This window comes from Xenopus laevis, chromosome 1L (genome assembly GCF_017654675.1).
Source record: "Xenopus laevis strain J_2021 chromosome 1L, Xenopus_laevis_v10.1, whole genome shotgun sequence".
In the NCBI taxonomy this organism is placed as follows: domain Eukaryota; kingdom Metazoa; phylum Chordata; class Amphibia; order Anura; family Pipidae; genus Xenopus; species Xenopus laevis.
This window is the reverse complement of record NC_054371.1, coordinates 88155225-88179089: the sequence shown is the minus strand read 5'-3', so window position 1 is coordinate 88179089 and position 23865 is coordinate 88155225. Positions and strand designations below refer to the sequence as shown.

The window sequence follows — 23865 nt, the reverse complement described above, 5'->3', positions numbered from 1 at the left end:
TACGGATCAAATTTTTCACCATTATACACAGAAACTAAAAGTGAATCAGAATGAATACTTAATAATCTCCATTCAGTAACATTATACAACTTGTGTGTCTGTAATGCTATTACCTGTTAAAAATCCTTGGGGGAAAAATAATCCTGATATCCAAATGACTTTGGCTGACCAATTTGTATCCAGGCCTAAAAAGAATTTAATATGCAAAATTACGAGACTATATACTTATATACAAGACACACAAAGTTTGCAACAGGTTTTTAACCCACAATAACCATGCAGCACTTATTGGTCAACTCTTTAAGAAAATATATTCTTACACCACTTTTTGATACCTTTTCAATAATGAATTTTAACTATTCATTTTATATATCTAATATAAGTAATTATATACCGTATATAAAAAAAAATCATATTCATTTTATAGATATCTCATTCTCTGTACTGAGTGGGACTGTGAGGACCCAAGGGTTTGTCTATTTTTAATTGGTTTATATTTCTGTGATATTCATGGTTTGGCTTTGATATGATTTATATGCTGTTTTATAGGAGAACATACAAAGCAACCATTTTTCATAGTGTTGGTTATTGTTCATTTATATCTATGTTTGTTGCCAGTATGTCTGTGTTTCAAACACACAAATATTTACATTATCTACAGGACTAGAGGTCATTTTAACACAGAATAAAAAAGCACTCTTAGCAAAAGTGTATATGACAAAATATGGCAATGAATTAAGTCTGTGTATTAGCTTTATTGAAATGGAAATATTATTGCCAAATCTATAAGAAAACAACACAACTGAAAGAGAAAGCAGAAGCAGTACTGAAGTACTTACATCTTTAAAAGATATACTTAGCATTAGATCTTTTGCCCAGGATCCCAAGGGCTTCAGAGATGGATATGCAGCGTCAGACCACAAAGTGGGAACTTGACTGTTGAGAAAACTTTTGTATATTTTCTCCATTTCCACAGACATGACCACAAGGCCTGCAATGGCTCTGTTCTGTGTATCTATAGAATTCTACAAGAGAGAAAATAAAAATGAGTACAAAGAGTATATTGTATTTCAAATGCAACTCAGGAGATATTTGTAATTTTTTTTTTTTTTGTATTTCTAAGTAATTTAAAATAAACAAAATCATAAAGGAAGTTTTCCCCTTATGTTTCTTTTTTTACCTAGCTTTGAGACATCTTGCCTTTTATTTGCTGCACATATGGACAGTTTCTACTGTTACACACTGAACATTCAAAACTTTTTATTTCATACAGTCTGTCATGGGCATGTATGCCCTATACTATACCTAATTTGATTTATATGGATGATTGCAATGCCATGCCTTACAGCAGGGATCCCCAACCTTTTGTACCCGTGAGCAACATTGAGAAGTTAAAGGAGTTGAGGAGCAACACTAGCATGAAAAATGTTTTTGGGGTGCCAAATAAGTGCTGTGATCGGCCTTTTGTAGCCCCATGTGGATTGTAAACCTACATTGAGGCTCTGTTTGGCAGTGCACCTGGTTTTTATACAACCAAAACTTGCCTCCAAGCCTCAAATTCAAAAATAATCTCCTGCTTTGAGGCCACTGGGAGCAACATCCAAGGGGTTGGAGAGCAACATGTTGCTCACAAGCTACTGGTTGGGAATCACTGCCTTACAGGATATAAAGAATTAAATTAGTCTGTGAATTGGTTAGTAACCTTGCTACAGCCCTTGACACTTGCTGAATCTAACACTTTTCAGTACGGAATCCCCAAGGGCTGCTGTGAGTATTTCCTGTCGACACCTTATGCATGGCTTCACACTTCCAGCTCTGGGTACTGATTTGAACAAAGGCATACAATCTCTGTATGTAGTGTCAGTGGACAAGGTAGGGAGTATGTTTTATTACAGAGTTGTGCAGACCGAGGAGGAGGAAGGAAAGCTTGCCTTAAGGACAAAAATGTATCCACTACTGAAAGGAGGTATAGGGACCAGCATTCCTCCCTTCCTAGGACTCTGATGTAGCTATAAATGCCACTGGATTAGAGTAACATGTAGAAAAAACAGATCAAAGACTACAACATTCAGGTTCGGACTGGGGGGCCCAACGGAACTGCTGTCCAGGAACCCCCGCCCCCTACTGTGATGTGCCGCCATGCATGCACTCTCAACGACACGATTTGGCGCGCATGTGTAGATTTTCTTTTGGTAACCTACGAATGTTGGGAGAGGGGAGTCTGGCCTGGAGTGGGCCAATGAGGGTCGGGCCCACCGGGTTTTTTCCTGGTGTCCCGCCGGACCAGTCTGACCCTGATAACATTCCAGCTACTGTATATGTGGCTTGGCTATACATAGACTAAAATGAAAAATACCGCCACTCAGGACTCCATGCAAGCGTGCCATGCAAGTGCCGGTATTTTTCCTTTTAGTCTACGTTCATTATAGGGTGCCGACCAGGGCCGGACTGGGAGTAAAAAGCAGCCTGGGCAAAAAAATCAAAGCAGCCCACATGTAAACACGCAACAGTCTTTCAATCATCCACTCTTATGGGTAAAACTGCAAAAAAATATGTGCATAAAGAGCTGCCTTTCTCACTTATTGTAAGTGTAATTAAAGTGATACTGACACTAAAAAAACTACTTTTTAAAATATGAATGTACATTAAAAGTTACCTATAGGTCAGCTGAGAGGTTTGTTTATCTAAATTATTGTTAGTTGAAGTTCCTAAACCTGACTGTTTGGCCAACCTGACTGTCCCATCTCAGCCTGTCAGTTAAAGTTTCTAATGCTAACAGACTCCTGCTGCACAAATATGGCAGCCCCCTCATACAGGAACATAGGGGATCAGACAGGTAATGTAACAGCATTGTGCAAATACTTTATGGCAAAGTTATAAGTAGCTTTCAAAGGCAATATTTTGATAGATGTAAAAGAGTTTAATTTCTGGTGTCGATATCTCTTAGTTTAATGTAAAATATGTTAAGATTCTCCAGCCTTGTGGGGGTACATTATGCCTTATAATACATGAGTGATACCCAGAGTTCCCTGTATAACTCAGCCTGCCGCCTTGTGTCTTTATATGGTCACAGAACAACCCCTCAGTGACTTCTAATATCCTTATCATTTACAGTAGGGGGTACATTATCCCTTATAATACATGAGTGATACTCAGAGTTCCCTGTATAACTCAGCCTGCAGCCTTGTGCCTTTATATGGTCACAGAACAACCCCTCAGTGACTTCTATTATCCTTATCATTTAAAGTAGGGGGTACATTATCCCTTATAATACATGAGTGATACTCAGAGTTCCCTGTATAACTCAGCCTGCAGCCTTGTGCCTTTATATGGTCACAGAACAACCCCTCAGTGACTTCTAATATCCTTATCATTTACAGTAGGGGGTACATTATCCCTTATAATCTGCAGGAAGGCCGGCTTCCATCACAAGATACAGTTTTCAATTAAAAAACATTATTTTTGGAATGCTGTGGACAGTTGTACATTCTCTTGCACATGCTATATTTTCACATCTGGTAAGGATTCCGAGACATAACACTGACTTCGTTATCTCTTTTAATTTATTTATTTATTTATTTTTAAATGTTTTTAAAAGTTATAAATGTATATATATATTGAAAAACAAGTGATGTATTTCCAATACACAGGAAAAAGGTTTTTCATTTATAATCACATTTCATTGTTTCATAAACTAAAATTTGACTAAACCAACTGTACTACTATATTGTATTATACTAAAGTATGGTATGCACCCTGTATTCAATTACTGCCATTTTAGCACAATCCATGTTATCTTGGCTGGAAATCTGATACATTCTGGTATAATTATTGTGATGTGAGTTGAAAAGTGGGACAAGTACCTTAAACAGCTTGGAAATTAAATCTTTCTCCGTCAGCCAAAAGTTAGCAATCTTCATAGCTCGCTCGTCTGTGTCCCCTTGCTTGCCATAGCTTTTCAGCACACTGCTGCAGCTCTTCCGCCCGAGCCCAGGTTGTCTTAATCCTCCCATGTGGGGTTCAATAAATCAAGTGTGGAATGCGGTCCTAGGCCGAGCTGTCGGGCAACGCGGCCGTGGGATATCAAGGGCCCGGGAAAGAGTTGCGTACTTAAAAGAAGGCAAAGGTGAAAAGTTGTCTCTTTTAATTTATTGTCTTTCTATCCCTAACTTGATAGAAAGACAGGGGACGAGCATCACACTGACCGTGAAGGGGTGTGTCATGTGACTTCCGGAAACAGCCAGAGTCAGTAGTGTGGGAGAGACGGTGCAGCACAGTTTCCAAGGATCAGGAGCAAGTGGCCCACTTCAATAAAATATAAAGCGGCCCCTCGGGCATTTGCCCGACCCGACAGATTGCCAGTCCGGGCCTGGTGCCGACCCTTCTTACTGAGCACTGGACCTATATTTTTCAAGAGGCCAGGGTGTGCTGGTGGTTTTCATTGTAGCTTGGCTATACATGTCACTGTGGGACACTCTAGGTCAGTGCTGTCCAACTTCTGTGGTGCCGGGGGCCGGAATTTTTCTGACGTTATAGACAAATAGCAGGGGACCTTTTTACTCATAAAGAGGATCACTGCACCAGAGGCCACCCCTTCAGACTAGAAGAAAAGAACTTTCATTTGAAGCAACATAGGTGGTTCTTCACAGTGAGGACAGTGAGGTTGTGGAATGCACTGCCGGGTGATATTGTGATGGTCGATTCTGTTAATGTCTTTAAAAGTGGCTTGGATGATTTCTTGGACAGACATAATATAAAAGGCTATTGTGATACTAAACTCTATAGTTAGTATAGATATGGGTATATAGAATTTATGTGAAAGTAGGGAGGAGTGTGTGTGTATGGATGCTGGGTTTTCTTTTGGAGGGGTTGAACTTGATGGACTTTGTCTTTTTTCAACCCGATTTAACTATGTAACTATGTAAAGACAAACAATAGGAATGCTGATTTTTTAAAATGAATCGGCAGAATATATTTTCAACACAGGTTATTTATTGTGCTCGTTTGTAACAAATGTGTTTTAAGGCATATACTGTCCCTTAATAATAATAATAATAATAATTAAAAAAAATGATGATTAATTAAAAAAATTATATTTTGCCTCTATATAAATCAGAACACATATGTCTCCAAAGGTACATTTCATTAAGTAACTTTATATTTTTAACTAGGAAACTTAAAAAAATGCAGAAGACATTACAGGTATATTGCAAATGTATTTTTTCCCTCCATCATTGTTACATGGCCAGTAGTGCACTGTATATGTTGATTTGTATAAATATTTATTAAGTAAATGTATTTTATGGTTGGGGCCACTGAAGAGCTACATTTCCAGACAGACATACTTGTCGGACTTTGGTATTTCCCAGTGAGACCAAGGAGTCAGAGACACAACATTTACCAAATAAATACATAAATACAAAATGATTTATTTATAGATGTTAAATGAAAAATAAAATACAGCACAACTTTTGAGACCTCTTTAAATCTTTCTTTATAAAGGCACCAGATTCCAATCCAGTAAAAAAGATGACTAAATCGGCCATTAAAATTATGCTGATATGAGTTATGACACCATTTAATCTTGAAACAGAACACTGCATGGCAAGTGTTTTTTTAATACATTGTGGCTATTCTCCAAAAATATCAATGAAAAAGTCATAAAAGAAGATTAAGCTTTAATGGTATGCAGCTATTCACCTTAATACATGGTATTAAAAAATTTAAGGGTGTTTTTATGTTACAAGCACAAAATTATTCATTTTAATCAGCTTTGGCACTTACTTTAAGCACTTTAAAAAGTTTATTAAACTGATCAACGTCCTGCCCAAGTACAGTGGTGAGTGAATAACCACGTCCTTTTGCATCTTTTACAAACAGCGTCTCTGAAGCAACCTCCATTTCTAATTTATCTAAAGCTTTGACTATACTGTACATTCAACCATACATGTCAAGCATAGGATCTATTTACAAGATTGCTTTTCAGATACCTTAATTTGGATCACCATAACTTAAGACTGCTAAAAATCATTCAGTCATCGCGCCAGTTTGCCAGGCGCAAATTTGTTACCAGTACCATTCACTAAAATGCAAAGTTGCGTCTGAGCAGCCGATGGCCGGCAAAATTTCGCTAGCTTTAATTCGTCAGTACGAGCATTTCATAGCGTTGAATTCTGCTGAGCGAAACTTCGTTAGTACTTCGTTAGTACCTATACCCGCCTATGTGAAGGGTATAGGTCGTATGGACATCTTTATTAGAGATGTTGGTGCAAATGCTTGAAGTGGGCACTTTTTATTACAAATTACCAAGGAAGCATAATAAAGACAAAAGAAATCCTCTAATGCCCTAGGCATGAGACCAACTTAAAACAAATGTGGCATGCACCTCAAATGGTTGGGGGAAAAAAATCTTAATACAAAAAAATAAATAAACTGGGTAAATAGACAGGCTGTGCACAATAAAAAAATGTTTCTAATATAGTTAGTTAGTTAGCCAAAAATGTAATGTATAAATGCTGGAGTGACTGGATGTCTAACATAAGAGAACAGAACACTACTTCCTACAAACACAAATGCTGGCGCTGTAATAGGAGAAATCCCAGTTCACGATCTACAATCAGTCATTCCTGGTATAAACATTTTCTAAGTTTGACTCGCTCACCGTTCAAAAACTGTGGCCCGGGTGCCTCATGCCCCGGACCCCACACTGGTAAATTCGGAGCAGTAGAGACTCCTCTCACATCAGGTTCAACAAAATAGAGTGTCTTACCCAGGGAATGCTGTGACCCAGGTGCTGCCGCCCTGAGTCCGTCACTAAGGAAGACGTATCCACAACTTGCAGGTTATTACTTGGACAGCGCACTCCAGGGTCCTTTTCAAACAGAATCGCTCGTTTCCAGGTTGTAGTTTAAAACAAATTTCCTTTATTTAATGAAACATCTTGGTACACCATTCACATAGCGCCATGAGGTCTGACGCGTTTCGTGTCACTGCACTTCATCAGAGACCTCCTGACCATATTACACACATGCTATATATACCCTATAAACGTTAAACACTCCCAATCATTTAGCATATTAACCCCTTTAGCAACAATGTTAAAAGAAAAGAAAGATGCACGTGTGCAAAACTTTCAAGGCAAACAATTCCAACCAGCGAATCCATTGTATTTTATACTTTGAATATCAGTTCACAAATCCGTTGCTATTAATTAATTAATGTTAGTGTTTATACAAACAATATAATTTCATGGTTTAAAATAATACAAAAATCTGATTAAACAGTCAATTAACTCAGTTTATAATCATTCACCCCTGCTTCTGTTACAATGTTCGCTCTAGTACCAAGTAATAGTTATACAACTATTACATCGTTAATCCCTTTAATTTCGACAATTTTGTAACTTCGTAGCGATTCTGTTGCATCTAGAATATTGTTCCACCTACTCCTTAGACAAAACAGCTTATATCAAAAATTGAGTTCAAGCCATTCGGATGCCTAGTGCACAATTTATAAATCCATTTTACTTCTGCCCTCAGTAATTTCTTTTGTAAATCTCCACCTCTTGGGCCCAATACGACCCTCTCTATGCCGTGCACCGATAGTTGTCTTATATCACTCCCATTGCACTCTTTAAAGTGTCTCGAGACCGGTGTAGTGTCACTTCCGGACCTGATGGTATTTAAATGTTCCCTGATCCTATTTTTAAGATTTCTCATTGTGCAACCCACATATTGTATTCGGCATTTTTTACAGGTAATCAAATAAATAACTGCTTTAGTATTACAGTTGATGTAACTGTTAACCTGGTATATATCACTGGTGACACTACACTTAAAGGTCTCCGATACAGTAACCACATCGCATGTCATGCAGCGCGTCGACCCACACCTGTACATTCCCCGATTGTGTAGCCAAGTCCGCGTTTTCATTTCTACATTGGGTAGACTAGGGGCTAGGGATGTCCTTAGTGTGGGGGCTTTTCTGGCTACAATTCGGACACCAGGTTCCAAAATCCTCTTATAAGCTTTATCACCATATAGTATTGGTAAGTGCCGGTTAAAGATATTTTTAATTCTGTCAAACTGTGCACTATACATCATACTCATAGTTAACTTATACCCTTCTTGTCTACCATCCGTCATTTGTGTCTGTCTCCTCTGATTCATCATTAGTTCATTACTCCTTCTACGTTCATAGATTTTTTTCTTCTCTATGTTGTTGCCTTTAACAATTAATTCAGTTCTCTCACGATTTAAGGCTGACATAAAAGCACTCTGTAGGTCCTTCATGCTATATCCTTTCTGCAAAAATCTATCTCTTAGCTTACAAGATTCCTCTAAATATCCCTCCTCGGTACTACAATTCCTACGTAATCGCAAAAATTGTCCTTTAGGGATACCTAGGTTCAAGTGTCGTGGATGACACGAATCCGCTCTTAACAGGGAATTCCCCATACAGGATTTAGTATGGACTGTAGTAACCACCTTCCCTCTGTCTGTGCTAATTAGTAGGTCTAGGTAGGTTATGCTATCCACGCTAAAACACCTGGTAAACTTCAAATTTAAAGCCTCATTGTTCAGACCTGCAATGAACTTTCTGTAAAGATCTTCACCTCCTGACCACACAAACAACAGATCGTTGATGAAACGACGGAACAGAACGATGTGTCCCAAATCCGTGCTGTCACCTCCAAGTACGTGGGTCTCCTCCCACCAGCCCATGTAGAGGTTGGTGTATGTGGGCGCAAACCCCGCCCCCATCGCCGTCCCACGCACCTGGAGGTAATACTCGCCTCCAAACATGAAGAAATTGTGAGTTAACAGATACGAAATAGCTTCTATCACAAAGGTCTTCTCCCCTTCCGTATAACCGCTGTATCTGTCTAGATGGTATTTGACCGCTACTATTCCCCTATCATGTGGGATGCTTGAATACAATGAGACTACATCGGCTGTCCCCCAACCAAACGTATTTTTCCATTCCACACTTTGTAATAGATGTAAGACTTCTCCAGTGTCCTTTATATAAGAAAATAAGCGCTTGACAAGCGGTTGTAACAACACATCGACTAATTCCGACAGCCCTTCATTCAATGATGAAATTCCTGAAATGATCGGCCTGCCTTTAGGTGGCACTTCCCTTTTATGCACCTTAGGGAGGTGGTAAAAAATGGGCATTTGTGGGCACTCCGGTACTATGGTTTTAAAAGTTTTTTCCGTCACTAGACCCACACGGATCGCAAGAGCTGCTATATTTTCTATTTCTTTTTTAAACTTCAGTGTTGGATTAAAACTCAATTTTTTTTATGTATCCTTATCATTTAATTGCCTCATTGCTTCCCTTTCATAGTCCTTCGTATTTAAGACTACTAACATTCCACCCTTATCTGCTTGTTTAAAGGTAAGTGCTGTATTGGAACTCAGTTCCTTAAGCGCCTTCTTCTGCCCAAATGTAAGATTTGACGATCTATTGTATACTTCTATTGTTAATGTAACTTAATTAAATCCTTCTCGATCATTTCCTCAATTTCTACCAATTTTGATTTTATATCACACTCCCATTTCTGAAATGTATCGTGATCGCTGCCACTGCCCGCTACAGGTGATTTAAACTGCTCTTCGATTTCACGTATTTCTACATTCAATGTTTCTAGTACTTCCTGATTGCGTTCAACCAACAGCTGCATCAACTCCAATGAGCACTTCGTTAACACGGTATTCCATTTTCTAGTGAACTCTTCTTCCTTTATCTCATAAGCTGGATATTTTCTAATCCTTAACCCTCTGGGGATCATTCCTCTAGATATATATTTCTCAAGTGTTGTTGTATCCCACCAAATGCGTAATTCTTTTATCATTAATTTCCCCAGTTTCCATAAAGTATTTGATTCCGTCAGGCGGGACGTATCTGCCCCATCATGTTTAAACATAGTTTCTGCTTTTTTCCGTCGCTCTGCGACCCGTTCATTATACGTTCCTGACATTTCATTCATCATAGAACACATATTCTAGCAGTTAAATTAAAGTTAACTATTTCCTCAACGCCTGTTCCTCAGTACTTCTCAACTCAATGTTCAGACTTTAAACAAACACAAATGCTGGCACTGTAATAGGAGAAATCCCAGTTCACAATCTACAATCAGTCATTCCTGGTATAAACATTTTCTAAGTTTGACTCGCTCACCGTTCAAAAACTGTGGCCCGGGTGCCTCATGCCCCGGACCCCACACTGGTAAATTCGGAGTGGTAGAGACTCCTCTCACATCAGGTTCAACAAAATAGAGTGTCTTACCCAGGGAATGCTGTGACCCAGGTGCTGCCGCCCTGAGTCCGTCACTAAGGAAGACGTATCCACAACTTGCAGGTTATTACTTGGACAGCGCACTCCAGGGTCCTTTTCAAACAGAATCGCTCGTTTCCAGGTTGTAGTTTAAAACAAATTTCCTTTATTTAATGAAACATCTTGGTACACCATTCACATAGCGCCATGAGGTCTGACGCGTTTCGTGTCACTGCACTTCATCAGAGACCTCCTGACCATATTACACACATGCTATATATACCCTATAAACGTTAAACACTCCCAATCATTTAGCATATTAACCCCTTTAGCAACAATGTTAAAAGATAAGAAAGATGCACGTGTGCAAAACTTTCAAGGCAAACAATTCCAACCAGCGAATCCATTGTATTTTATACTTTGAATATCAGTTCACAAATCCGTTGCTATTAATTAATTAATGTTAGTGTTTATACAAACAATATAATTTCATGGTTTAAAATAATACAAAAATCTGATTATGGATGTCTAACATAAGAGAACAGAACACTACTTCCTGCTTTTCAGCTCTCTAACTCTGAGTTAGTCAGCGACTTGAAAGGGGGCCACATGGGACATAGTGTAGCTGTGTTAGTTTGCAATTGATCTTTAGCATGAAGCTCAGATTCAAAAGCAACAGTTATGACCCATGTGGCCCCCCTCAAGTCACTGATTGGTTACTGCCTGGTAACCAATCAGTGAAAACCACGAGAGCTGCAAACCAGTCACTTCAGCCTTGATAGATTACATTATTGGCTAACTAACTATATTAGAAACATTTTTATATTTTGCACAGCCTATTTATTTACAGCCACTTCACCCTTTACAAAATCTGCCCCCTTTCTGTCTGAAAGGTAAGGTAGGCAAATTTCTCTGCGTCCGAATGCCATGTAAAACTCTGTATATTTATCAGCCTGTGTATTTATTTTACATGATCATGTAGCACTGTGAAAAATTCCATTGTAAAAAAGAAAGAAATACTTGACGGATGCTGTGTAAAAACCGGGGTCTGCCACAGCAACTATTCATGTCTTTTTTTAAACAGCCTCTTGAGCTGGAATGTATTTGCTGCCCCATTGACTTTAATGACTTACGCAAGGTCTGTGCTAAATAATGGCATAGAAATACAACAACCAGTTCTTTTTAATGATTGATTTTCATGTTGGCCATGGATGGCAACAAATCACAAGTAAGGAGACATATAAAACATTATTAAAATGCTATTTATTTTATACCATATTTTACACAGATTTTCTGGTGTAAATTATTTGTACAACTTGATAAATAGATTTGATATTATGGTTAATACAACCAAATGTAATATATAAGAATACTGGAAATCAAGAGAAAATGAAATAATAGCACTTTGAAAGAGTCTATTAAAGCCCAGCAATGCCACTGAAGCCTACAGTAATTTGCAACCCTTAAGTCACAGACTGTAATTGCTGTATAAAGCAATAAACAAATTGCAGAATTTTCTTCTCTCTAAAGAACCTTTCTCACACAAGTGCACTCATCTCTGTGTTTATATTTGTGTGGGTTTGGATCTGGCATTACAATATATGATCTATATGTGTGACGAAAGTACCTGTTAAGCAATAATAATACAGACTGATCTTTTAAACACACAGTTATCCGAAACTATAAACAGTTTCTAACTCAAAAATCACTAAATATTGGATATTATTATGGAAAAATGTCTGCATAATTTCATTTTAGCAGTAAAATAAATCATCCCTAACGAGACCTATAAAAGCTTATTATCTTTGTTTAACAGACTATTATGATTGAATCACCATTTTTGCTTTGAGCAATGGCTGAATCGATGGTTTACATAATTTAATTAAAGCAAGTACGGTATATATGCAAACGCGCAAACCTGGAAAGCTAAATTGGCATTTTCATGCATTCCAAAAATTTCAGGGTCGTCAGTCAAGGGTAGATTTACAAAATAGTCAAGATTGAAAACTGTCAGCATCAGGGATGAAATATAGTATACACCTAGAACAAAGAAAACGAGTTGATTACCTGTGATATTTGATTAATGGATTTGTAAATATGTAAAAATAACAGAAATTAGAAGAAGAAAGACCCACTAAATCAACTAGAAATGCAACTAAGTAGCTATGCACTGGATTTGAATTTCTAAGGAGGTTACTAATCAAAGGTCAAATGTTAGAGTTTTTTATACCTCGGATGAACTTGAATGAACTCACAACTCGAATGGCATCTTATTTAAGAAAAAACTCAAATGGAAAAAACTTGATTCTGTGAGTTTGAATTCCAAAACTGGGAAAAAAGCTCAAATCTCTCAAATTATTTAACATCATGGCTATTAACATCTTCAAATTGTTAACGGAGTCTGCCATTGACTCCTACATGACGTCAACAGGTTTTAGATGGTGAATTTTCGGATTCAAGCTATTTCCAGGCTCGGGGTATTATAAATCTTGAAAAATTTTAGTTTTTTTTAACTCGAAAATGTGAATTTTGAACAAAAAAATGAGCTTGAAAATTAGAATTTTCGTGGAAGACACAACTTGAACCTTAATAAATAACCCCCTAATTGTTAAAACATTGCTCTGGACTTTTAGGGGTATTTTTATCAAAGAATGAGATTAAAGCTCACCTCAAAAAAGCTCACCCACTTCTGTACATTGCTATGGGAAAGTAAACCACTTAACCTGAATAACACAATGCTTTTTAGCATCATCCATTGGATTATAACTATAAAAGTTATTCTGTGAATATTTTAGCCAACAGGCATTGTAGCATAATTAATTGCGCTATTTATTGCTTCATATTTCCACTTGTGAGATGAATCTGAAACATTTATTTAAATTGAAGCAGATGTCTATTTTCCAAAGTGACACTTCTCAGCATTTATGAAAACAACAGACTGATGAAGTAACCCATATTTATCCTGTATTATGTGTTGTCAGCCTAGCTCAAAGTGATTTACAAGAAACTTACCAAAATTAAATCTATGTTGTGCATTTTAAATCCATTTCAACGTCAGCTGTAAACTATTTGATATATTTTTACATATGAGCGCACAAACTATTTGATGTATTTTTCCCCATCAATGCACAGACAAAGCGTCTACAATACATACATTTTTAATGTCAAACTATAATGTTAAAGGCATATTGGAGGGGGCGTGGCTTGACGCGGCGCTTTCAGGTCGCGTGTACTAAGGGCTCCGTGCCGAAAGACCCGATCCAGCTACTTGCAGCGCGTTATACAAATGGGGAAAACCCACAAACATAAGTCCGAAAAGGACAAACCTTTGGGCCACAAATTACAGGCTTCTGGCAGTGAAATTGCGCCGCTATTCTTGAGGAAGAAATCACTCCGTGCTGAATCCAAGATGGCGGCCGCCAGATCTGACCCAGAGGAGGAAGCAGAATAAGGCAAAGAGCAGTCTGATGCTGATAGTGAAGGTGAGGAAGGGATTGATCTCCGCTCATATATAGCTCATCTCCCTTCTAAATCTGACATCAAAGAAATGCTTCACGAAGTCACCACTGTACTTAAGGAAGAAATCCAGGGTATAAAGAGGGACATGTTAACCCTTGCAGCCCGCACTGATAGTTTGGAACACACTCAGAGTAAGTGTACCGATAACCAAAAAGCTATCTACAATCACATTCAGCAACAGGACACTATTATACAAGAGCTCCAACGTCAGTTAGAAGACCAAGAGAATAGGAGCAGGAGAAGCAACATCAGAATAAGGGGTGTCCCTGAATCTGTCCAAGCTGATGATATACGCCAGGTGCTGCTTCAGATATTTAATTCTATACTCAAAAGAGATTCAGATACCGATATCAAAATTGAGAGGGCTCACAGAGTCCAGAAACCCAAGGCAGCACCTCTAAATGCGCCACGGGACATTCTATGTTGCCTACACTCCTTTTCACTGAAAGAAGACATCCTAAACAAAGCCAAGGAGGTTAACCAAATCACCTATGAGGATTGTAATATAAAACTGTTTCAAGACCTCTCCAGGACGACACTTGTTAAAAGGAGAATGCTGAAGCCATTGACTGATATGCTGAGAGAGAAAAATATTCTTTATAGATGGGGTTATCCCTTCTCTCTCTCGGCCAGTAAGGACGGGGTTACAGCTACCATAAGAAACCCGAGCGATACGGAAAACTTCCGGAAAAAATTCCACTTGCCTTCTATTGAGTTGCCAGGCTGGTTACCTCATGCTGGTCGAATCAAGGAGCTGGATTTTGCTACTCCAGGAGAATGGATGCATACACCTAATTCCAAAAAAGCGCCTCGGACCCCACGGACCCCGAGGGACAGATCAAGGTGATTTTCTTATGCGATATGGTCCTTATATCGCGTTTCACCTCCGGCCTGCTAACCTCAACACTACAAGGGTACTGTACTTAAAGTTTTTTGTTTTTTCTTGTTTTTCCTTTCACTGTCCTCTTAATTTGGTGGACTCCTTGAATAAACTGTGGACTCTACTCAATTTTCCAGTTTTACTACCAAAGCCTTGCCGTGATACAAGAGATCAACATGATCATGGTTACTTCATACAAGGTTGGCAGGTGGACGGTAATTAACATTATTGTGATCCAGGTGGTTGAAAGTTAATGTTTACTGGATTGATGTTTATTACATTGCTTTTGTATTTGGTATACTTCTGACATGTTCTAGATGTATTTTACGAGGCAATAAGTTATACGAATATCCCTTTGTTATGATTATAATATTGGATTGTTCTAAAGTTCACTTTGATTCTCTTTTTGTTACACTCCCCATTTGTTAACATACGGTGTAATTTTTTGCATACTTATAGCTGCTCGGGTTCAGGCAACACGTTGCTAGAAATACACTTATGGTGACCCTTCTGAACCCCGCCCAACCACATACCCCACACACTATGGTGCTATGCACCTCGGCCGCTTTAACACCACCACAGCAATGGGTTTCCCCCATTATAAGTCTATGGCGGCAGTTTTTCTTCCCCTCTTTACCCCCCTTTTTCCAGGTCACTACAGTGGCCTTCTATTTACCTCTCCCCTTCTCTTACCCCACCCACAAGCAAACAGTAAGTGTGTTCCACATAAATCTAATCGATTTAGCAATATCGTGTGAATATGGCTAAAATGACCAACATAGAGGGAGTTGTTTACTCATTAAACGTTAATGGTATAAATGGTCCTAACAAAAGGGCCCAAATTATTCATCAATGTGTGAAGCAAAAGGCCAAGATTGTACTGATCCAAGAGTCACATTTTAAAGAACATCACACCCCGGTTTTAAAACTACATCACTACCCTCATGTATACTGTAGTAACAATCTGGTGAAGAAAGCCACAGGGGTGATAACCTTGATACATAAAGATCTTCCATTTACATATATTGACTCAATTACTGACAAAGAGGGCCGTTATGTGATAGTAAAAGGGAAACTAGCAGACCAACTTTGAACGATTGCAAATGTTTACTTACCAAACGCAGGACAAGTAGGCTATCTGAAACGATTTTTAAAGACTTTGGATAACTTCAGAGAAGGTCTCGTTTAATTTAACCCTTAACCCTCTTATTGACTCTTCCTCGAAAAAGACTTCCATTTCATACAAAGGTCTAAAAGAAATCAAGAACATGCTTGCGGAAATGCAAGTAGTTGACATCTGGAAAGTTCTCAACCCAACCAAAAAAGACTTCACACATTTTTCTAAAGTGCACTTAATTTATTCAAGGATAGACTACATTTTTATTTCCCAACATTGGTTACGGTTGTTTACGAATGCAGAAATAGGGAGCACTATCTTATCGGACCACTCACCGGTTCTTACTACATTTTCAATTCCGGGTACATTAAGGGCAGAATACACGTGGAGACTAAACGAATTTCTTATTCACACAGAACAGAGGAAAAAACATATACAGACATGGATAGATTCAATTCTCCAAAATAATAAATGCTTAAATACTTCTCCAATGACACTATGGGAGACATTGAAATGTGTCCTCCGCGGTAGATTAATTTCCATGGGAAGCCATCTAAAGAGGGAACGTGAGAAAGAAATTGTTAATTTATTAAAAGATATTACCAAAGTGGAACAATCCCACAAAGAAAATATTGCTGAAAAAACATTGACGTTTTGGAAAGCAAGCGGCTACAATTAAAAGCTTTATTAAATCAGAAAGTTCAGAAAGCATACCTGAGAATGAAACAAAGATCTTATGAGTTGGGTGACAAATGTAATAAATACTTCTCTAAGAAACTCAAGAAACTACATCCACATACACAAGTTATTTCGATCAAGGATGAGAGTAACATTATACATCATGACACAAAAGGCATAGCAGAAGCATTTCAGAGATACTATCAGACACTTTATAAATTACATCCCTTTTCTGTCCATAAATTATTAGTTAAAGGATAACCATTCATGTGGTATTCCAGAGTGCACCAGTCTTTATTTGTTTTACCCGTAGACCAATCTAGTATCCTGGCTAAATGGGTAGCTATATAATATAAATATGAATCAGGTAATCCCAAACCCCCTTTTTCTTTGGATGCTATTAAAGTGGAGTGTTTTAACCTTGGGTTCTTTTTTCCCCAAATGAATCTAGAGATCATTAATTTGATTGATTTGAAAAAGGAGGTTGGGATCATTACCGGCAATGCTTGAATATAATAAAGAAGTTTAGGCATAAACACCATTTTTATGGCCTGGATTTTCCCAAACCATGAAAGTCTAAGTTTATCCCAAGTGTCTATTAATTTTTGAAGGGCGCCCATTAAGGGGAGATAGTTATCCTGATACAATTTCCCTAAGTCAGCCCTTATTCTAATTCCCAGGTATTTTATATTTAACTCTATCCATTTAAGAGGGAAACTGGATTTAAGGTGTTGTATTCTTGAGTTTGATAAGTTAATATTCAATAACTCAGATTTATTATAATTCACCTTAAAGTTGGATAATTCACCAAACTTTTTTATAAGAGACATAACATTTGGCAACGACATAATTGGTTTTGTTAGGTATAAAAGAAGGTCGTCAGCAAATGCTACGCACTTATACTCCTTACCTCCTATGGTGATGCCAGCTATATCAGGATTTATTCTGATATGAGACAGTAGTACTTCCATAACTAAGATGAATAGAATCGGTGACAGGGGGCATCCTTGCCTTGTCCCATTACAAATTTGTATTGCAGGGGACATTATCCCATTAATCCTAATTCTAGCTGTAGGCTTGTCGTATAGTGCCATTATTCTTTCTATCATTATTGGGCCCATACCAAAGCTATAGAGAGTTTGTTCTAGAAAGGGCCAAGACACCCTATCGAATGCCTTCTCTGCATCCGTAGTGAGAATGATTGATGGTATCTTATATTCTTTTGCATATTTTATCAATGAAATGATTTTAAATATGTTGTCTTTCCCTTCCCTTTTAGGTATGAAGCCTGCCTGGTCAGCATGAATAAGTACTGGTAAGTATTTCTTTAGCCTGTTACTAATTATTTTCGCGTATATTTTTAAGTCTATATTTATCAAGGAGATTGGTCTATAGCTAGAACAAAGTTGTGGGTCCTTATCCGGTTTTGGTATTATAGTTATATGTGCTTCCTGTGCTTGAGCGTGAAAGTTGTTGTTTTTATCGATGCTATTATAGTATTGTAGTAACAGTGGTATTAATTTGTTTTTAAAGCTTTTATAAAAAGGTGCAATAAACCCGTCGGGGCCAGGGCTTTTTCCTGCTGGTAAGGAGTCTATACACTCCTCTACTTCTCTATATTCAAACGGTGCTTCTAATTCAGGTCCCGTTTCTTCAGCCAGTTTATGAATACCTGAATTTTCAATAAATTCCATTATTTTATGCGATGTATCCTTCTGGGGTGACGAGGTCTTTAGGCGGTATAGTGACTGGTAATATTCGCCAAAAGTCTCTGCTATACCCTTAGTGTCAAAATGAATATTATTGTTCCTATCTTTTATTGACGTAATATTAGTTTGCGGTTGGATTTTTTTAATTGTATTGGCAAAAAATTTGTTGCATTTATCGCCTAGCTCATAAAATTTCTGTTTGGTTCTCATAAAGTTTTTTTTAACCTTTAGATTAAGTAGTGCCTTGAGTTGTAACCTTTTACATTCTAAGGTCATGAGAGTTTTAAGAGCTATCTTCTCTTTATGAGACTGTTCTAATTGTGAAATTTCTCTTAGCAATCCCACTAATTCCTTTTCTTTTTCTTTTTTAAGATGGCTACCCATGGCGACCAAGTTACCTCGAAGGACGCACTTTAAAGTTTCCCACAGAGTTTTTGGAGCTACGTCAACACTGGCATTATCCCTTAAAATTAACTCTATCCATTCTTGTATTTGTTTTATTCTACTCTTTGTATGAAGAAAGTACTCATTAAATCTCCATGTGTATTCCCTTCTCATAGTTTTGGGTATTACAAATTTCACGATAACCGGAGCATGATCTGATAGAAGGATATTATCTAAATCTGCTTTTGTGAATATTTTTAACCAGTATTGAGACACAAATATATAATCAATACGTGAATAAACCATGTGGACTTTTGAATAATGTGTATAGTCTTTCTTATTTGGGTTCAATACCTTCCAAATATCTAATAACTGTAATTCTGATAATCTTTTTTTAATTTCCTTAAGGCCTTTATATGAAATATTTGTTCTTTTGGAAGATGAGTCTACTAGTGGGTTTAATGGGACATTAAAATCTCCCCCCAAAATAATGAGACCCTCTCTAAAATTTTCTAGCACCTTTAAAAATTGTCTTAAATATTCCACCTGCCCCACATTTGGGACATAGACATTTGCTATGGTACAAATTTGGTCGGCCAATTTCCCTTTTACCATGACATACCTGCCTTCTTTGTCTATAACAGTCTCTAAGTGTTTAAAAGGGAGGTCTTTATGAACTAAAGTTATTACTCCCAGGGATTTTTTAACTGGGTTATTGCTCATATATATTTGTGGGTAATGATGTAGGCGAATCGAAGGGGTATGACCAATCTTAAAATGGGATTCCTGGATCATTACAATCATTGCCTTCTGTTTTTTGCATTGATTAAATATCTGTGCTCGTTTTACCAGTTCATTCAATCCATTAACATTAAATGAAATTATGTTCCCTTCCATATTGGTTGTGTTAGCCATTGACATTTACTTGAGTTGTCTGCCAATATTCATATACTGCTTCATAAATATCCTTAAACTGCCATATAGTTAGTAGGAGCCAGGAAAAAGAAGGGGAAAAGGTAAAGAGGTTAGGGTTGTGTCGCGTGAGGCTTGTCAGGGTAAGCACCCTGATCTGTGGTAAAATATCCGCGACTTGGGTGCACCGCACCCTTAGCTTGGGGGTTCTTGACTCAGTGGAGCCCCACAGACTCATGATCGAGAGATACACAGAGTGATATCACTTCTGATCCCCTGCCCACCCACCACCTTAAATAATACAGGTCTGAAAATAATAACAATAACATTAAATATAATAATATTAATAGTCATAATTGTTATAGTAATTATTATAATCATGACACTGCCCTTGCAAATATAAATGTAGCTACCCCAATATCTTTCACAACAAATTGAACTTGTGATAATATATTTATTATGCATTTTACTATTAACTTTAGCACTTATTGCTTATTGAGGGCACCTTATATGACAATTTCCATAAGAATTTCTTTATGCCCCTGTGTCCTCCTTAATACCCAGAGAGCTATCAAATTCTAATTTCCTTTCTCTTCTTCCTTCCCATTTCCCTCTCTCTCCCTCTCACATTATTATAAAAATAATTTAGTGATGTTGCAAAGAGGTCCAGAGCTTAAAGGTATGTAGATCTATTTCCATTTTTATGTGCCCTGTATCCTATCTTGAATGGAGTAAGCTACAGGCAAAATTCAGCTCATAGAATATTCCAAGAGTTAACTCTTAGGGGATCCATCCATCAAGTATCATGTTGAGGGTGTAGGTATTCTATTCGTACCTCGTTTCCTCAACTTGGAGAATAAGAGAAGGAAAGAAAAAAAAAAAAAAAAAAAAAGGGGGGGTGGTAAAGAAAACAATAATTTTTCAAAACCCTTCTGGGCTAACTTCTTATCTTTTTAATAAATGCCTTCCTAGGGGGAAAAAGAAAGAAGAAGGGAAAAAAAAAAAAAAAAAAAACCTAGAAAGAAAAGGGCAGTGGGAGAGGGGGCAGTGCAATTAACCCCCCTCTACCAAGTATCCTTATGCCCTAATGCCCCCAAAGCAAGCTTAATGCTTTGTTTTAGAAGTAGTAGTTGGTTTCCATTCGCCGACCAGTTCTTGTAGGGATGATAGTCCTTCGACTGGGTTAGGAAACCATCCGGCTATATCATTCGTTGGGAGGTGCAATTTTTTAAGGAAGGTCTCTGTATCTGAGGGGAAGCGTATGGTTGCCGATATCCCATCATTTGTAGCAGTGAGAGAGAATGGGAAACCCCATCTGTAAGATATATTTTTCTCTCTTAGCATTAAAGTTAAAGGTCTCAAGAGTTTCCTTTTCTGTAGAGTTATGCGGGAAAGGTCCTGGAAAATGTAAATTTTATTATTTTCGTACTCAAAAGTCCCAGTCTTTTTGGCATTTTGTATGATTTCTTCTTTTTCAGAGAAACTGTGTAGGCAGCAGATAATGTCCCTTGGGGCATTTAGTGGTGCTGTTTTAGCTTTCATTACCCTGTGGGCTCTCTCTATCTTTAAGTCCTCATTCATTTCTTTCCCCACAACTGTCTCCTTTTTTAGAATATTATTGAATATTCTCTTTAGGACAGAGTTAATATCCTCATTACCGACTGTTTCAGGGACACCTCTGATCCTTAAGTTGTTCCTCCTATTCCTATTCTCCTGATCCTCCATTTGTCTCTGTAATTCAAGGATAGAAGTATTTTGGAGGGATATATGACTGTGTAAGATTTTTTGATTAGATGAGAGCTTAAGTATATTTGACTCTGCCGAATCTGTACGCTCTGCCAATACATTAATATCTCTTTTAATCTCACGAAGTTCTTCCTTAATTGCTAAAGTCATTTCTTGTAACATATCATGTATGTCCCTTTTAGTTGGGAGTTGTGTAATATAAAAACGAAAATTCTGCTCACCTCCAGCCACATTTTCTCTGTCTAAGTTTTTGATGTGTTCCACCATTTCTGTCGCAGCTTCCTTAGATGTATTCCTTGCAGCCTCCTTTGCAGCATCCTTTACTGCCTCTTCAACTACCGTCTCTTGTTCCTCCAGCTCCTCTGATATAGCCCCTTGATTTCCTTTATACTCCGTTTCCTCTGCATTTCTTTGTATTGAGGGAAAGACCGACGGGGCAGAGCCTTCACCAGCAGCCTCCAGCGTCATTCCATGCGCTGGATCCAGCGCCATCTTGGGCCATGAGCGCTCACTTCTTTTTAAGAAAAGGGATGCAGTTTCCCTATCTTTTGCTGGTGGGGTAGTTGTAATTTGTGCAACAGGAGCGGGTAGAGCATGCTTCCTGGCCGTTATCCGCTCCCGTTCTCTTTCCGTCTTGGGTTTCTGTGCCCTCCCCTTAACCGTAGCCATTGAGGGGCAATCGCGGGGCAATCGCGGGCAGTCAAGAGACAATACAGGGGCAATACAGGGCAATACAGCAGCAATAGAGGGGCAGAAAAGCAGTCGAGCAGGCGGGTTACAGCAAGGGGATCAGATCAGAGCAATACCATCTCAGCAGCGGCTCATCTCAGCAGCGGCTAGCGACCATGCGTCCGTGCGGCGTCACGCAAGCCACGCCCCCCCCCTTTCTACTTTATTTGATGTCTGACATGGTGCTGAGAAATATCCCCAAATTAGCAAGTGACCACCCCTTAGTGGGAGCTACACTTAAAGTGTGGCATAAAAATAAAATACGATTCGGACTAACACAAACCCCGTATGTATTACAAACATTAATGTTTAATCCAGAGTTTACCCCAAGTTTGGAAAGAGGCTCATTCACTAGATGGGGGAAAATTGGACCTAAGGATACATTAATAAAAGACTTAATGGAAAATGGGAAGATGATTTCCTTAACAAAGATACAAAATAGATGGGGTAACCACCCAAGAGATCTATGGGGATATACTCAGGTGCACGGATACCTCCAGTCGAAATTATCGGACAATTGGGATAGACCGGAAACATGCTGGGAAATGTTACTCTCATCTACAAGAGACATGGATAAGCCGCTCTCCAAACTATATAAACTTTTAGGGGATACGCTGGCTGTAGGCCCAGAACTGCAACGTGAGGAATGGGCAGAGGAATTAAATATAGACATAACGGACACTACATGGAAAGACATTATTAAATCCACATTTCAGATATCTAAAGCAGCCAAAGCTAGGGAGTCAGCGTATAAATTGTTAACTCGATGGCATTACACGCCGATGAAGGTAAAAAAACTATACCCAAATAGTTCGGGAACTTGCTGGAGATGTAACATAGGAGAGGGGAATCATACCCATGTATGGCTAACATGTCCAGCTTTACAGGTATACTGGGAAGAAGTTCTCCAGACTATAAAGGAGGTAACGTCTTTTGAGATAAGATCGAACTGGCCCCAGTTAATTCTACTGAACATAAATTCAGACATGAAGACAATAATAAAAGACCCACTTACCTTACATTTATTGCAGTCCGCTAAAGTCATAATACCATTAAAATGGAAGTCAACTGAAATCCCCACGAGTAGGGAATGGCTAGCTAAGGTTGAAGAAGTAAGACAAATGGAGGAAATCACATATCTTACTAATAATCAAAGTCATAAGTTTTGGTCAATATGGCATCCATGGGTAAACTTTACAAAGTCAACGAACTAAAATATACAGGACATTTATTATTTTACGCAGTAAGGAGGAACTATACGGGATAGGACTTGTTACTATAGTGATGAAATAGATAAAACTGCTATAAAATACAAAAAAATATGGATATGCCTGCAACAATTAATAAACATACTCGGAGCCAAACCTCTCCCCTTCTACCCCCCCCATTTTGTCCCTTTTTTTTTTCTGTACCCCTCCCCTTAATAAACCTTTTTCTTTTTTCTGTACCCCAAAATATTTAAATAAAGAATTGTTAAAAAAAAAAAATTACATCCCAAACCCCCCAGCTCATCTAAATTGGAGATGATGGACTCTTTTATATCCGATTCAGGGATTAAGGGGCTATCTCCCGAGATTAGTAAAATTCTCGAGGATCCCTTCACACTCAAGGAACTAGAAGAGTGTACAGACTCTCTTCCTCCTGGGAAGAGCCCAGGCCCCGATGGCTACACCGCTCTATTCTACAGAGCATTTAAAAAAGAGATAATTCCCTCATTACTGGATTATTTTAACGGGGTGACACACGGTTCTACATTTCATCCTCAAGCACAAGAAGCTCACATAACCATAATCCCTAAACCCGAGAAGGACACTCATCTTTGCCCGAGTTACAGACCCATCTCCCTGATAAATATAGACATGAAAATATACGCAAAAATTTTAAGCAATAGAATAAAAACATATTTACCT

General features: G+C 38.2%; 1 pseudogene; it reads right to left on the bottom strand.

Moving 5' to 3' along the window:
• LOC108719654 overlaps positions 1-23865 on the bottom strand; it is a 95841-nt pseudogene that overhangs the window by 4777 nt on the left and 67199 nt on the right.